The following is a 14,502-nucleotide window of genomic DNA, read 5'->3' as shown; positions in this document are numbered from 1 at the left end:
GCATTTGGGCTACTATGTATTGGAAGGAAGTTTTGCCCAGAATGAAGACAAATCAGCAAATGCCTATGTATCTTCTTTGCTGGGAACTTGTCCTAGTTCTGAATCACCACCATGTTCCTCCAAACCTCTTCCCATTCCATAGTAGGTAGATGTATGTGACATCCTTCAATATGGTCTGTACAGATAGATGTGACTCTAGATCTATTATTTTCCCTTTCAGGGCCTCAGATATCTTACATTGCCTCCTGCTGATAAGGCTGTTCACCTCATTGCTGGGAACTTTCTTAGTTCTGCAAGGAATCTATAGGTTTCCCCAAGAGAGATAATTAGTCCGCCCATGCTTGTCAGGGACTATGTAGCACATTTGGCACAATCTTTCACGTGGGCCATCACATAGTATATCAGGGATTCTCTCCTTTTGAACTTATCTCCTCTCAAGTGTCTATATGAACTAAGAAGTTTCACCCAGGATGGTGTCATAATGTCTCTTCACAGAGTAACAGATTCTTTTCTTTTTTTCTAGTTCCTTTGGAATAGAGAGAAGCTAGCGGCACCAATTCAATTTATAGGATGACAAAACCAAAGCCAAAACAAAACAAGGCAAAAACCACACACAATAAAAAACCCATATACCCTTATGTCTTTTTAAATTTCTTAATCATAAGATTGGGCATTCACTCACTTACTCAGCACAAATCTCTTTTATACATGCTGCAGGTAAGCTCTGCACTACTCCCTCATGATACATTGCCCTTGTTGTTATGGAAGTTGGCCTGTTAAGTGACATGCAGACAGATAAACAAAGCACAGAATGGTATAGAAAGTGCAGTCACAATAAAGGGGCGGGGGGGCAAACAGTTCACAGAAAAAGAGGAAATGAACTTCACAGGATGGGGTTAGGACCATAAAAAGTATTCCAGAAAATGTATTTTAAAGAATGAATGAAAATGCTAAGAAAGGATATATGGGAGATCATTATGTTATTCTTACAACATTCCTGTAATTTAAACATTAGTTTCAAATAAAAAGTCAACAGAAACTCACCAGGCAAATTGTGGTGAAGATGAGAGAAAGACATTCAAAACATATGCAAACAAACAAACAAAAGCTATCAAAAAAACAAAAACAAAACAAAACAAACAAAAAAAACTCTGTTACTCACTTGGAACAGTGGAGACAAATCTCCTGTGCATGCAATTGACTCTGGATAGATTTGAATTGCTATAAGTAAAAGGGTGAGATGAAGTGTTTTAATTAAGGGAATAGCATGATGGGATTTTATTTTTAGAAAAGTCATTCCATGATTTTGTGGAGAATAGACTGATGGGAAGAAGTAAGAGGTAGGGAAAACATGTGAAGGGACAGTGGTCCAGGCCAGAGGTGATGGAGTTCTTCATCAAGGAAGTGGTAACATGATCAGCAGTAAGAGTATATATTCCTAAGATACTCAGAGGTGGCATTAACAGGATTTAGTCACTGCTGTGATTTCAGAGTGAAGGGAAAAAAGAGTGAGAGATTTGGCCTGTCTAGTGAAGTTGATTCAAGCTAATAGAAAAGGGAATCTGTGAGAAGGAACACATCTTAAAGAAGGAGGAAGATAATTATTTCTGTTTTGAGTACCTTGAATTTGAGATGCCCAATGGATATCTGAGAGATGTCTAATCATAGATGAATAGATAGATAGATGATAGATAGATAGATAGATAGATAGATAGATAGATAGATAGATATAGAGATATATGAGAGAAGATCTACCTATTTCAGTAGGTAGATATATGTATATGTCTCCCATACTTGGGAGGAAGATAAGATTATATAGCCTGTAGATATAGATTTGAAAGTCATTAATATATTCAGTTTCTCAGTTTCTTAACCTGATATATGTGTGTATATATATATATATATATATATATATATATATATATAGGCTTTAGGGGTTTCACAAACCCCCTCTGTGCATATATATTTTCCTAGGCTAAGCATCTGTGCTATTTTCAATTGTCCCACTACACATGTATATTTCCAGATCTGTTCTCTACCCTAATCTGTGCCACCAACAGGCTGATAGTTTGGACTATATAACCTGGACTCCTTTGCCATTCGATATATGTCACTTAATGGATTAGCCATTGGGAGTCACTGGCAGGAAATGAGAGGAGTGAGGAAGATAAAGATTGCAATATTTCTTACCTCTCCCTTCCTGCTTTGAATTGCATTTCTGGCAGAGGCTATATTCGTCCAAGACTATAGCTCCTGTCCAGAGACCATCTTTCATGGAGCCAGTGCTCACAAGCCTCCAGTAACAACATTTTCTCCCTGTGCTTTCATTGCTGGGCTAAGAATTTCTTCCTGTTTTTGCCCATATCTTCATGTCTTGATGTATCTTCCTGGTTGCATGAAATCTACCATCGCATCTAAGGAAGCCCTTCATTCCAGTCTCTGTACCATCAGAGGTGAATTGTTTCTTGCCAGATTCCTGACTACTACATGGTACCTGTGTCATATCTTGATACTCTATGCTGTGCTTTTCTGATAGAAAACAAAACAAAACCACTCAGTCCAACCATGGAAATGGCCTCACCCACAAGTGTGGCCTATGAACCATACCCTGTAAGAAAATCAGATATTTTAACAGACTCACTTTTAAACACTTTCTAGGTTCTGGGTGACAAGAAATTATCATTACTATGCATCTTGTAAAATTGTACCTAGCAAATATTGTTCCAGATTTCAAGGGCTGGCTTTGAATATTGCTGAGCTTCAAAGAAAAAGGGAAATATGAGAGTTCAGAATGTGTGCCATTTATATATGAAAAGGTCTACCTACAAAAGTAAGGCTGGCTGGATGTTATACTAAGAACTCCAATCTAACCTGAACATTCATGTTGTATTTTTGCATATTTCTTCCTCAACTATTTTTGGTGGCAAACAGGAGTTTTTGATATCCAAGGAACCCAGGAATGCTTCAGTCTTGCCCTGCTAAAACTCTATTAGTGGAGCAATCAAGAGAGCTCCATGCAAGCAATGCTAGTGAATGGGGCATTTGAATATTGCTTTAATATCTAGTGGTTCATTGGGAGCTGCAGTTCAAAACTTATGCAGAAATTCCTGTGCTCTTCAAACTTGAAAGTATGAATCAAGTAAGAGAGTGGCTTTATACAATTTAAACTCAATCAACAGCTCATACACTAACCAATCAGATTAACAACTCCTTTCTCTATTTTTCTCTCTGATTCTATCTCACTGCCTCTCTCTCTCTCTATCTCTCTCTCTCTCTCTGAGTTGGCAAAAGTATAAGGAGTGGGCTAGAAACTAACACCCTTTCCCTATACTCTTGTTAATCTTTCTCCTGCCTGATTTTTCCTACTGAAACACTGCATCAACATATTCTTTTCTTCTACCTTTTTGTCAAATGTGAAACATCAGATAACTTGGAGGCCACTGACCTTGTATGGCCATGTTTATAACATGCCATCCTAAAATGTAGCCAAATCGGTAATTCTTCAGAAGTTGGAGGATAAGATTGTTTGTGACAGGGTGAATGGAATCATCTAGCTCTTTTCTCTTCTAGGGGAATTTGGGGTATAAAAATATAAGAGTTGGAAGAGACCCTAGAAATTTGTTTATTTTTTTACATTAGAAAATCTTAAAAACCTATATTCAAACAAAATCAGGTTCTGGGTGAAATTTGTTGAAAGTCTGAGTCCATATGAGAACATCCATGGCTCCTTCTATTGTCACCATGGTGTGAACTCCTGGTGTTCACAGGAGTGAACATTGTTCACTGAAATCCAGTTTGAAAGCCTTCAGTCTGCTGTGTCATGGAAGTTAGATGACCTAGCTAGTTAGAGAATCTTGTATCTAAGAAACTGCCTCTCAAACACAAACAATACTTTGCCTTCTTCCACACTGCCTCTTAAAATCTGCATTAGACTTAAGAGATCTGACACCTCATTCAGCACTGCCCCTACACTACTTATTTACTATAGAGCTGTTTATCTCGTGTGTGTGCACGTACGTGTATGTATGCATATATGTGAGTATACTTGATGAGTGTAGTGATTTTGATTTTTCTTATGAGCAGTCAGCCAGTTCTGTAGAGGGAATGTTAGCCTACCCTCTTAGCTGATGAGTATTTGATCATACCTCATGCTGTACTTCCCTCATTTAGAGTGGCATCCCTAAGTTGTTTATTTACTCTACTACAGTCTTTCTATACATGGTCCTCATGTTCCTGCTCTGTTGTACAGCTTTGACCATTATGAGCTGAAAAAAAAAGAATCCAAGTGATAGTACTAGGCATACTGAGAAAGTGAACACTGGGTGGTCAGGCAAATTTTATGGCAGCTCCAGAGAGAAAAAGAGGGTGAAATTCAGAAAGCAATTAGGGATTGGTGGAAGTCCTTTGAGAGAGGAGTATTGTAAACTTTGCTGCAGCCTAGGATAATTGACCAATAATAAAAAATTAAATAAATAAAAAACTATTGCTGAGGCATATCTCAACCTCAACAAACATGGAGAGAAAAGAAGAGTGATTTCTTATGTTTGATGTTGGGAAGACATATTCATAAAGACTGCTCCAAGGATGCCACATAGGATGGATTAGTTCTACCATTTCAGGGAACTTTTTCTTCAAATTAAATGACATATTCGGTTATCAGTCCAGATAAAGATATAGTAATCAATGCAAAGGTAGGCAAGATCTTTTCTCCCTTTGTGTTGTTACATATTCAAAACAAGTTTCAGCTTTATTATAAGCAAGGGCTTAAACAGTACTGATCACATCAACTTCACTGGACTGTAAATGATACTTGAATGTTTCCACTAAGTCATTGGCATAGCCACTAACTCATAACAAATATGGCAGGCATGGTCAAGAATTATCCAGAATCAGATTTAGCACAAAATGATTTTTTAAAGGAAAAACACTAGCTGTAACCAATTGTATATAAGTTGAAGGTAATTAAATTTTGGGAGTAACATTAGAAACACAGTGAGAAAGTAATGCTCCTTAGTTAGAAATCTTGAATGATGAAATATACTAAATTCCAATTTTCCTAAATGTAACACATATAAAAAGAAAAGTAGATTGGACTCTTGATTCCACCACTTAGTGCTATGCCCTTTCAGAATCTTCTCAACCTTACCACAACTCAGTTTCCTCTCTGATTAAATTGCAATGACCATACCTGACACACTCCTAGGGTTTCTGAGTACCCAATAGGATAATGTGTATGAATGTTTAGTATGAACTTAAGAATTATAATAGTTTGATTTCTCTGTTCTCAGATGGAACATATGGAACCCTAAAGACTTAGCTAGATATAAATCTTTCCTTCTAAGAGAATATTTGATTGTGTGGCTTACTGGATGAGTAACCATCAAAATCAGAGAATACCAGTAACAGTTACTTTTTAACCAACATCCCCTAAGGAGTACCTTGAACTTACTTCTCAAAATAGAGGAAGTGGGAGTGTCACCCCTCTTCAGGTTTTGAAATTCAAAAAAAAGAATAAAGAGATGTTTGGGTTTGATTGGGAACAGGAGAAAGAATTTAAGATAGTTCTTAATCTATTATTAATAGTAAGGCCTTAGACCTCATTTTAGAAATGACTTCCTGTAGAATATGAAGTGGTACCCTTAAGACCCAACCATTGATGTGCTTACCAAAAACAATATGCTTCCCTCACCAGAAACCTTCCCTCTTGGTGTAGTTAGAAAAGGAAAAATCTGACACAGGGTGGCCATGCTTCATGTATCATTAAACGGAACTGTTTGGTTTTCTGCTGAAGGTTTTCTTTGACTTTTTTTTCCTTTTTAAATTTTTATTTATTTATTTTTTAATGCTAAGAGGTCATTCCTGTAGAATATTTTCTGGTAATACATCTTATTTCCTAACCCAGCTGTGATGTTGAAACTTTTCTGTCTCAGCAGGAAGAGAAATTTACACTCTAGTTATTTACTTTTGGCAAATAATTTCCTATTTTTACACCTATTTGAAAGTGTAAAAACATTTTTTTTGTTGTTGGGGGGAGGGATGAATTATTCATACAATTCTCTTGCTTTAAACTAGAACAATGATACATCCTTCTTTAAATATCTGTCAGGCTTTCAGTTTAAACTCTCTTAGCTTCTGGTTGTATACTACACATGATCTAGACATTGGGTTTACATCAGAAGCTATATGCTCCAAGACATTCTGGGTTCTATTTAACTTAACTGTTTAAAGAAAAAAAGTTACTTTGGAGAATTCTTACACCCATATGTGGTTTGAGGTCACTTTCTCGATGCCTGTAGGGACCCATTAGAAGCACCCAAAACATAGCACATGGTGTACAGCATTTTTGGAGTACAGCTATGCCATGTGTCAAAAGTCTAAAACTTTTTATTTTTAGCAGTGGATCTCAAGCATATGCTAAACTACCAGCTACAAGAAACAGTCACTACTGTTTATAATAGAGAAAACACAAAAACTAATTAAATACCTAATATGGTATAAGGAAATTTTGAAAAATTCATAAGAACTAGCTATTGAGTATAATACTATAAAAACTGCTTTTTGACATAAAAATCATTTTATGTAATTATAAATAAAAGAATCATATTATAAATAGCATGAATAATATTATCCAATTTTATATGAAAATATGTAGATTGTTAAATCTATTTAAACTATTAAAAATTCACAAAATATGGTCTGAAAGAGCATACACCAAATTGACAGTGTTCACCTCTGATAGTGAATATGTACATACTATGTATTTTTTCTTTTTGTCTATTTAGTGCTATTTTGTATCTTAGTTCATAGTGAACGTGTATTATTTGTATCATAAAAAAGTAAGAAAAACTATTTAAAATAATATACACATCTTCAAAGAGGACTATAGGAGAGGAAGGTGGTAAAATTGCTGTGGGTTTATCCTAATTTTAGGATTTCTCTTATCAATTCTATCAAAAAGAAAAAAAAAATGTTAAGCCTTAAGTCTGAAGACTGATTGTTTGCATGTCTTTGATTCTGAGGTTCATATATCTCTTATGGATTCACACTTTGTGATTAATTCCTACATTTTCACTTTTCTACTTACTTGACAAACAATTATAGGTGATATTCACTTCTAGATATTTCATTATTACATCTATAGTCACAAAGTAATAGATAAATGCATTGATTGCTGACCATGCCTATTCTAAATACTTAACATTGATTTACTTACCTACTTTTCAAAATGCCCCATAAGGTAGGTATTATTCTTTTCCCCACTTAAAAAAAAAAAAAGACTTTATTTATTTATTCATGAGAGACACAGAGAGAGCGAGGCAGAGACACAGGCAGAGGGAGAAGCAGGCTCCATGGAGGGAGCCTGACGTGGGACCTTGATCCCAGGTCTCCAGGATCATACCCTGGGCTGAAGACGGCGCTAAAACTCTGAGCCACCCAGGCTGCCCTTCTTTTCCCCATTTTACATGGGAAGAAACCAAAGCCCAGGGAAGGCAAGTCTTTTCTGAAAGCAATATAACCTTGTAGTAGACCTGAGACTCAAGTCAAACAGGATGACTCTGGTGTCATAAAATATTTTAATATTTACCAAAGTTGAAATTAACAAAAACACCCACTTAAAATGAAATGAAACTTTAAACAACATATCAGTCTATTTTTCCTGTAACTATAAAGTTGATAATTTTAACAGGAGAATATTCCAAAGGGTATTATTTTCACAAATGGCTTATAAAGAGCTTTGACTTGTAATTTTCTTCTCTTTTTGATAATATGTGTGCAATGCATTTTATATGAATGTGAAAAGAAAACCGTTTATGCCATCCATTAACACAACATTTTTTGGGGGGAGGTGTATTTATCCCATCTCTATTCAATCTCTGTAGAATAATTGGTTTTTTAAAAAATTTCTGTCTGTAACCCATAAAATAACCAGAACCTGCAAACACACTCTATGTTTTCAAAGGTTCAACTCATTATCACCTCATATCTTGTTTTCAGGAAAGACAGTTATCAAAAGCATCTCAAGTTTAGACTTTCATTGCTTAATGTCAAAGTTCAAACACTAAGAAAAAAAGTTAATCCTTATAAAAATCTCATTGCACATGATATTTAAAAACTACTTGACATCTAGAAGGGGACAACAAATGTTTTTACACTTTAAATGTTTAGGTTCTTTTAACTATCTTCATGCCAATTTCTTTCCACAGGCTTAAAAAATATATTTTTCCTCTTTATCATTTTCTCTTTACCAGATCTATAGCTTTTTATCTTGTCTGCTTTCTTTTTTTCCCTTTTTTTCCTCCTTTTTCATTCCTTTTATCACTTCCATTTTTCTCTTTCTGATAGTTCCTTTTTATTTATACTAATACTGTAGATGGGAATAATATATGAAAATATCCGGTTTTGGGATCCCTGGGTGGCGCAGCGGTTTGGCGCCTGCCTTTGGCCCAGGGCGCGATCCTGGAGACCCGGGATCGAATCCCACATCGGGCTCCCGGTGCATGGAGCCTGCTTCTCCCTCTGCCTGTGTCTCTGCCTCTCTCTCTCTCTCTCTATGACATACATACATACATACATACATACATAAATAAATGTAAACTTTAAAAAAAAAAAAAGAAAAAAAAGAAAATATCCGGTTTTAAGTAATGTTTAAAAATAAGGTAGTAAAACCTTCCATGCCAGTAAATGAATAATCTTTTCTGATAATAAAAACAGAGAAGCTATTGCCAGAACTCCCAAAATGATGTAAGATGGAGAAGTAGCTTTTATCAGGAAAGATTGTATTCCCATTATTGGTCACAGAAAAACCGATTTAAAAATGACTTTTTTTCCCCTTTGCATAACAAGTCCAAAAGCAGGTAATTCTGGTGTTACTTCAGCAGCTCAATGACATGAGAGCCAAGGTCAGCATGATCTTCTTGACCTTTCCCTGTTGATGGTAAGGTGGTTGGTGTAGCTTTAGCCATCACACATTCAAGGTGGGATGAGAGAAAACATATTTATCTGGAGAGCAAAACATTCTTAGACATTCTCTGAAAGTTCCTGTCTGCAGTGTGTTGCCATAATTGTGCTCATAGGGTCGATTCTACTTGCACAGAGCTGGGGAGTATGTTTTAACCACTAAAGACTGTCACCTGAATGATAAATAAGGTTTCTCCCAATAGAAAGAGAAAATGAATATCAGATAAATGTATTAGGTATATATTTCCGTGTAATATATTAACCCCAAATCTAGTGATTTAAAATAATGAACATTTACTATCTTACAGTTTCTATAGATCAGGAATTTGGGATCTACTAAATGGTGGCTCACTTACTGTTAGCAGGAGTTCCTGTTCCTTATCAGCTGCATGTATAGATGGCAGCAGACAGTAGATTGTCCCATAATAAAGCTTCAATTCAAGCAAAATAAATATTGTGCCTCAATTGAATGTGGTTTTGTAGAGCAGTTCATCAGTGATAGATTCAAATTGTAACACCTCTAATGTATAGTTGAATTCACTATGCAGTAAGTCTGAAATTAAGCACGGTAACTGTCTTAATTTGCTAGGGTTGCCATGATAAATTACCACACACTGGGTGGCTTAAACAACAGAAATTTGTTGTGTTTCCCATATTAACATGCACACTGATTGCAGAGTGTCTATATGATATAGCTATATTTACTTCTTCTGTGAAAAATATCCTGTCTTTTCCTAATATGTGTCAGTTAGAAACCGAACTGCCAGCTGATAAAGAAGCCTCATTTCTTTTCTAAGTGAATCTCATTGGGTTTAATAAGTAGCATTTTTATAAACAGTATATATTATCTTCACAACATAGAGTTACTTGATTACTGGTGTTTTTAACCCAGGTTATAGTTTTGTTCCATTATAATTAACATTATAATGGAAGAAAAACTTTTACAGACCTTGGAAATAAAGTATTAGTGCGTGACTTAAGGGAAATATGGCAGCATTAAAAAGCACCAACTCTGATATTTGTATGCTTTGTAGGAACCTGAACTTAGAACATCTAAACTCAGAGGTCATACTTGCCAACGAATGATTTTTTTTCTCAGCAGTGCTCTATAACCTTTTAGAAATTTGCCAACAGGGTAAAGATACTCTCCTTAACAGTCTGCTGGTCTGCTAGAAGTGTCAGAGCTCAGGATATCTGCTTTTTAATTGCCACGTTCAAGGTCTAATTATTTTTTTCTCTATTGAGGCAAGAGAACTGTAATGAGGAAGTAAAATCATTAAACACCAATGAGTAAAGGAACAGAGTCTTCTTGAATTCTGCTGTGAATTAGCTTCCTGAGCACAGCTGTGGCTGTGGCTAATTTCCATCCGAACATTCCCTTCTCAGTTCTTTGAGAGGTCATATCAAATATAAAGGAAGACTACAGAACTCTTGTAGTCCTTAAAGAGTAGGGAAGACAATGGATTAAAAGGCAATTATTACATGTAGACTTACAGACTGTTAATAATTAAGAGTTTATTAACCTCAAAGTGTCAACATGTTCTATAAATGAGTCAGATAGTATGCAAGTCAGGCTACATGTATGGTGAGCATTGCCATTTGAGTTGGTGGCCTGGAAATACATGGTGCTGGACAGATTTCACACTTTTTGAGTTCTCAGAATTTAGACCCTCAGATTTCTATAAAACCTATTTTACTGCTCACAGATTATTATACTAGTATTCATGATTCTGTATTTTTCTGCCATTCTTGGCTATTTGAATAAACCACCACGTGACCAACCTCTCTCAAAAGCAGAGTTTCATACCAAAATTATAAGACTAAGAAATCACAAACCTTTGGTTCTGTGGGAGTATGTGTATATGCATGTATTTGTATATAATACATGATGTTACTATGCAGCATGCTATAAATAAATTATATGTGCATGTATTTATGTGTGATTATTTACCACTTAGGAAATAGGAATGCACATAGCAGAGATTGAACCAAGTGCTTTTCATACATCATCTCATTTATTTTTATAATAATTCTCTGATGAAGGTATTTTCTTCATTTATTAAAGAAACTAGAACTTACTAAGTAGCTTAACCAGGAATTGAGCAGAGGTTTGTCTATCTCTAGAGACCATACATAAGCACATACTGACCATATTTTTCCTTTTTGCTACAAGAAAATCTCCACTAATTTGCTGATGCTGAGTACAACTAATTTTATATGGATCCATGAGGGAAAAATTTTTTTTGATTTCTTTGGGAATTTGAAAACCTCCTACCCTCACATCAACCTTTAAAAATTCTAACAGCAAGCAGGAAATTGGGTTACTTCTGTGATGACATTGATAATTGCAATAGGCAAATTGTAGTCACAATGAGTCCCGGGAGTCCAGCCAGTCTGGCAGCCTTGATGTCGGAATCAGTGAAACTGAACCGCATGCGTGTGGGAGGGAGGAGAGCTGGATTGCCATGGCTGTTTACCCATATTTCACAGACTGACTGAAGAACACTGACTGAACAGACTTGAACCCACAAAGGAAGATGAATGCCAGAAGAACCAGCATTGGCCATGTCACACAGAAGTGGGAAGGGAATTTACTGGAGCCAAGGAACAGAATCACAGAAGCCCACGATCTGGACTCAAGGGTTTCATAGATTACTGGTATGAGTGATTATTCTCATGTAGGGTCTTCTAACAACTTGAGATGAGTAGTTAAACATGTTTGAGCATCAGTTTCCATACCTGCAAAAAAGACACTTGAGTGTTTTCTTATAGAGTCATTGGTAAGGATGAATGAGGTCATGTTTTTGAAAGGAAACCACTCTATTGTTTTGAAACCACAATAGAGTGCCTGGTCCATAAAGAGATAATAGTTGTTATAGTAGTAAGGATATTAATAGTAATTCCCTTTTCAGCCATATATGTCAGGGATATCGGCCCAGTTGTCTTCAAATGTACTGTGTCAGATTTGTCACTGGAGTCCATCTTAGTTAGTTTGGGCTATTATAACAAAATGCCATAGACTAGGTAGCATATAAACAATACAAATTTATTTGTCACAGTTGTGGAAGCTGGGAAGTCCAAGATCAAGGTATTGGCAGATTTGGTGTGTGCAAGGGCCTGCTTCCTGGTTCATAGACAGCCATCTTCTTGCTGCGTTCTTATATGGTGGAGGGGGAAAGAGTTCTGTGGGGCCTCTTTTATATGGGTATTAATCTCATTTATGAGGGTTGTACTCTCATGACTTCACCACCTTCAAAGGCCCCACCCCCAAGCACCAGAACATTGCGGATTAGATTTCAACATATGAATTTTGGTGGGACAGAAATATCCAGTCCCTGCCAGAATCTCTGCTTGAACTTGTGATCATATTGTTTTGTTGAACCCATTAGATCTCTTCCTACCATTTGAACATTTTTTTCTTGCTTTTCTCCAAGGTCATGTCAGAGATGAACATACATTTGCATAATCATTTGCAATTTTTAAAATTTTGTATTGAGTATAATGTGTATGTGTAAATATATACATATTAGGCATAGAGTTTGATGAAATTTTACTGACTAAACAGTTTTGTAACTAGCACCCAGTTGAGAAATAGAACATTTTCTCCAGTTACTACATTTCTCCCATCACGCAGGGAGTGTATCCTGAGTAGTAATAGATTAGTTTTGCCTGTTTTTGAGATTTATAAAAATAGAGCCATATAGTTTATACATACTTATATCCCAGTTCTTTCACCCAACATTAAGTCTGTAAGTTTTGTCCATAAAAAAAATTCTGTTTAATATATTCTGTTGTGTGAATATAGCATGTTATCCATTTTATTTTTATTTTTTTTAAGATTTTATTTATATATTCATAAGAGACACAGAGAGACAGGCAGAGACATAGGCACCCTGTAGGGAGCCCAATGTGGGACTTGATCCCAGGATCCCAGGATCATGACCTGAGCCAAAGGCAGATGCTCAGCTTCTGAGCCACCCAGGTTCCCTATCCATTTTCTTTTTAACAATTTGGTTAGTTTGCAGTTTGGGGATATTCTGTATTCTTGTGCATGCCTTTCAGGGTACAAATGAGTACCCCTGCTGGATATTTACCTAGGTTTCAGATTGCTAGGTCATAGGGTGTGCATATGTTTATAATGCTTTGGAAAGTGGATGTATTGATTTACATTCCCACCAGCAGTGAACCGTGTTCTTTTATTTTTATATTTTATTTATTTATTCATGAGAGACACAGAGAGAGAGAGACAGAGACAGAGACACAGGCAGAGGGAGAAGCAGGCTCCATGCAGGGCACCGGATGTGGGACTTGATCCCGGGTGTCCAGGATCACGCCCTGGGCCCAAGGCAGGCGCTAAACCACTGAGCCATCCAGGGATCCCCTGAACTGTGTTCTTTTGAATGATTATTGCTTATTAAGAATTTTTCTTCCTGCGTTGTGATTACTCTTGAAGCATTCAGCTGAGCAGAATGCAGCTGTATTAAGGGCCAGGCACTAGATCTCATAAAGGATGTCTGAGAGTAGGGCATGCCCTGTGATATGTGTGAGAGACTACAGAGCTATCAGAACCATGCACTTCTGCCTCTGTTTTATGGCTTGATATATTTTGATAGCAATTTTTAACAGCTGCGGATTTCTTTTCCTAATGTTTTCTTGGAAATTGAAGTGGGTTTGAAAGCAGCCTGATTCATATAGACCACACAAGTTAGAAGAGGCATATTGGATAACACAAATATTGGCTAGAGTAGTGCCAGAGAACAAAAAAGAAAAAACTTACTCGTTGGGTAACTAGTAGATCCAGGCATGAAATTTAGTAATATTCTGTTTAAACATAAAAGGTTAAGACGAAAAACTTGTTTGAAATTGTAGAACTGTCTGACAGCAAGCATAAGGAATGTGTGAGTTTTCATGGTGACATCCATCCCCTCAAACCAGCAGCAGTTTCAACTTCTCAGGTAGCCTCAAATTTTAGCAATGAGGAGAAAAATGGTTATAAATATGATATCTTGTGTTAATTCAGACCATTCACAAACCTCTGTATTTTGGGAAAGTTTACCCTAAAACCACAAGCCAGCAGGAACAAGTAAAAATTTCAGTAATGGATTGAGCATTTACTGTACTTGAGGTATCTTTTCCCACTTTAATCCTCTAACCCTGGCAGTTGTGTATTTTCACCGTCCTTTCCCCTACAGATCAGTCCCAGAGATGTTAAGTAACTTGTCCAAGTTCCCAAAGTTTGCAAATGACAGAGCCATTTTCAAGTCCAGGTTTATCTGATTCTTTACTGCCTCATGTTGTCATAGAAACATGAAAGAGAAGTAATATATTTTGGCAGTAAAGAGCAGAAAAACTATTTTAAAAATCTGATAGACTTTACAAATGCTCTTTAAATCTCTCTTCTTCCATTCTTTCTGATAGGAGAAGCCGAATACCACTTGATTCCTTCTCTTTCTGCTGTCTTAGAAAGGCCAGCCAGGCCTGGACAACTGTCTTTGCCATCCTCCCTTCTCCCTCTGTATCCATCTCTGTTCCCTTATGATTTAG

The 14,502-nt window shown here is 36.4% G+C and overlaps 1 protein-coding gene and 1 long non-coding RNA gene across 8 annotated transcripts in view; one reads left to right on the top strand and one right to left on the bottom strand.

Annotated features, from left to right (window-relative positions):
* Nucleotides 1-755, bottom strand: part of LOC144297916 (uncharacterized) — a 141,159-nt gene extending 140,404 nt beyond the window's left edge. For 2 of the 4 annotated variants that reach the window (XR_013364853.1, XR_013364849.1), the window contains exon 1: nucleotides 687-739. This is a non-coding gene — a long non-coding RNA (uncharacterized LOC144297916). Of the gene's footprint in view, nucleotides 1-686 lie in introns of all 4 variants that reach the window. The other 2 variants (XR_013364851.1, XR_013364850.1) reach the window with 2 other exon arrangements.
* MACROD2 (mono-ADP ribosylhydrolase 2) overlaps nucleotides 1-14,502 on the top strand; it is a 1,919,734-nt gene that overhangs the window by 719,143 nt on the left and 1,186,089 nt on the right. The gene's annotated exons all lie outside the window — the stretch shown is intronic.

The sequence above is a fragment of the Canis aureus genome, chromosome 26, assembly GCF_053574225.1.
Source record: "Canis aureus isolate CA01 chromosome 26, VMU_Caureus_v.1.0, whole genome shotgun sequence".
Classification (NCBI taxonomy): Eukaryota; Metazoa; Chordata; class Mammalia; order Carnivora; family Canidae; genus Canis; species Canis aureus.
Note: the sequence above shows the minus strand (reverse complement) of the source record. Positions and strands in the feature narration are given on the sequence as shown.